This window comes from Mastomys coucha, unplaced genomic scaffold (genome assembly GCF_008632895.1).
Source record: "Mastomys coucha isolate ucsf_1 unplaced genomic scaffold, UCSF_Mcou_1 pScaffold5, whole genome shotgun sequence".
Taxonomy (NCBI): Eukaryota; Metazoa; Chordata; class Mammalia; order Rodentia; family Muridae; genus Mastomys; species Mastomys coucha.
Window position 1 is genome coordinate 57,772,150 of NW_022196911.1, and position 3,133 is coordinate 57,775,282.

The 3,133-nt window shown below is 50.5% G+C and overlaps 1 protein-coding gene across 1 annotated transcript in view; it reads left to right on the top strand.

Annotated features, from left to right (window-relative positions):
* Window positions 1-355: 355 nt before the first annotated feature.
* The window catches only part of Trpv2 (transient receptor potential cation channel subfamily V member 2), a 23,667-nt gene continuing 20,889 nt past the window's right edge, over window positions 356-3,133 (top strand). Inside the window, exon 1 of the mRNA XM_031353329.1 lies at window positions 356-1,012. The gene's annotated coding sequence lies outside the window, so the exon portion shown is untranslated. The remainder of the gene's footprint in view (window positions 1,013-3,133) is intronic.

Consider the following 3,133-nt stretch of genomic DNA (forward strand, 5'->3'; position numbering starts at 1 on the left):
TGAGCCCACCATTAAAGCTAAATGCTGGCCCCTGCTTTATATTTTTAGCAGACCACCTTAGTTGATGTGAGAACGGGGTGTGACCTATGAGTGTTGCAGCGTAGAAGCAGGGGGACCGGTTTGGAAGAACATTCTCAGGGGAGAGAATTTAGTGCTTTGGACCAATCAGACAGAACTTTGGATATGGAATAAGGACATAGGTCTTCCAGTGAAAAAGAGAGAGAGAGCTGATCCTTGTTCTCCCTGGCGGTACGGGGCTGTACAATTTCAGCTATTCCTGTTGGCTACCCGATCCCCACCTGCTGGCTGCTTCTGGAAGTGCCCTTATAAACGGACACTGAAGCCTTGGGCGATCTCTGGGGTCAGGACGCTGAGTGAATCTTCCCTAGATGGAAATATTGCTGGATGGGTCTGGTTGCATTCTTTAGGGCAAATGTTAGACTGAACCTTTTCTCTCCCTGGGGCTATCACACTCTTCTCTTCCTTGGTTATGGGTCGGACAGTGATGAACCACAAGGCTTGGGGAGAGGACACGCTGTTGGGAATCAGGAGGGGTGGGCGTCAGTGTTGTAGGGCATGAATCCCACACCCGTGCCAACTACCACCCAAGCCGAGGTCCCAGCACCCTAGGACTTCCTCTGACTTCCCCAGGGGCTTCTCTGGCTATGAGTGTGGGTGGAAGTGCACCGATGGAGGAGCAGGGCGTGTCTCCCGAAAGCAGGGTGTGGCCAGTGGTCCTGATGATCAGCCTAGTGGCCAGTCACCGGTCCTTGACAGGTTGGCGTTAAGCCCGCACTGTCCACTGTTTGCGACGAACAGGTGGAGGGTGGATGACCCAGAGAAAGCTCGGAGCCAACTGCGGAGGCTCCCGCAGCTTCATTGCTGTCAGCGTCGAGCCGCACCCCTCCGGGTGGCACTTCCTCTCTCAGTCCCCGCTGCCGGAGAGCCCGGCTAGGCTCTGTGATCCTGGCCTGCAGACTGCTGCCGCTACGCCTAGGCTTCAGCCTTAGGGGTAAGTCGATGGGCTATTTCAGGATGTCCTAGGGGGCTGCGTCTGGAAGTCTGACAATGAATGATTGCTCTTCGGGCAACTCCATCCTGAAATAAGGGTCTGCGTGGGATCTGGCTCCCTGATCCTCCAGGCCTCCTCCTCTGCTGCCAGAATGGGGTCCCAGGAGGTAAGGTAGGCAGACTCTGAGAAGACAGTTGTTGTTGCTGTTGGGGGTTGGGAATGATGTCAGAAGCAGCATCGGCCAGGATTTGCTTGAGGATGGAAGCTAGACTGCGCAAAAGGAGGATGCCCATGTCCTACTAAGGGGCAAAAAGGTGAAGGCTCACAAATACTAGTGGAGGTAGCCAGTCAGGCCCCCTGGCTATTGTAGAAAATGCCCCACCCAGTTCTCTGAGTGTACTGGGATTCTGTAACAAATTGAGAGTGGGCCCCCGGGCCATGCTACCACTCCCTCTCTTAGCCCTGTTTTTTTCTGTCCCTTCCTTCTGCCAACCTCCCCCCTACCCCTTCCTCCTACCCCCACAGTCTCCTGACGGGCTCTGATTCTTTCCTTCCGGTTTCTGAACTCTGGGGAAGACAGAGGCTCCCCAGCTCTAACTAGGTCCCAGCTCTGGCCACGTGATGGAGTCTGTGGTTGCAGTTTCTGATGAGGTTGAGGTTAGCTGTCAGCTAACAGGAGACCCAGTGTGGAGTCTGAGGTGGAAAGGCAGATAGCCTCCAGAGGTGGCATCTTATGCCCTCAGACATGAGTCAGACTGGCTCCGAGAACTGAAGAGGACCATCAGGACTTAAAGCCAAGTGGAAACTCACTTCTCTTTTCCTAGCCCCGGTGGTTCCGGCAACAAAAGGAAGGGATCGGATAGACCAGTGGTTCCCTGGATATCTCCCTCTCTACAATAGGGTTGTGGCCTGCCCTGGCCAACAATTGAAGTTTTATCTGTCTGAACCGTTGGGCACTGGGCTTGATATCAGGTAGAGAAAGGGTGGGGTTGAAAACACAAGGATTCTTACCCCCCCTAAATAGGGTTTGAGTCGCCTTAAACATCAGAAATTCCCAAGGGGGAAGCTAAAGGCATTCCTGTGAGATAATATCAAAGTGACAACTCTGTCAGGTCTCTGCTTTCCAGCACACCCTCATAACACATCACCCTTCTCCCTTACAATGATTTTCCCTCTTGGAAAGCCAACTGCTTCCTACTCTCCCACATACCCCCTCCTGTTTTTGTTTGGTTTGGTTTGTTTTTTTTGTTTTTGTTTTTGTTTGTTTGTCTTTTTTTTGGCTTTGTTTTGTTTTATTTTATTTTTTGAGACAGGGTCTCATTATGCTGCCTTGGTCCTGGAACTCACTATGTAGACCTGGCTGGCCTCTGCCTCCTGAACGCTGCTGGGCTTAAAGGTGTGTGCCACCAGGCATGGCTCTCTTTTATTTATTTATTTTCTAATTTTTTTGTGTATGTAGGTATGGTTCTGGGTGTGTGTAGACACCAGAAGTAGATGTGGATTGGTTTTTATCGTTGTCAGCTTTGTTTTTTGAGCTGGAGTCTCTCACTGAACCCAGCTAGCCTGGCTGGCCAGCAAGCCTCTTGTCTCTGCCTGCCTTTCTTCACGGAAATTAAAGTTATACCTCACTTAGTCCATGGCCTTTTATGTGGGCATCCAGGATCCTCAGCTCCTCCTAGTTGTGTGGCAAGCCCTTTGCTGACTGAGCTCTTTCCTCATCCTCTTTCTTTTCTTTTCTTTTTTTTTTTTTTTGAGACAGAGTAGTATCCCAGGCTATTTTCAAACTCTGGGCAGCAGAGGATGACCTTGAACTTCTGATCCTCTAGCTCCTACTTCTTTTTAAAAAATATTTTATTAATTTATTACTTATTTGCTGTATATGAGTGTGTATCACATGCGTGCTTGATGCCTACAGAGGTCAGAACACATTGGCTCCCCTGGAACCGGAGTTACAGAGGGTTAGTGAGCCACCATGCAGTGCTGGGCCTCGAACCCTGATTCTCTGGGAAAGTAGCCAGTGCTCTTAACCACCAAGCTATCCCTCCAGCACCTTGGATTGCGACAGGTGGCTTATGCTTTGCTGGGTATGGAAGCCAGCACTTTTTTTTTTTTTTTGGTTTT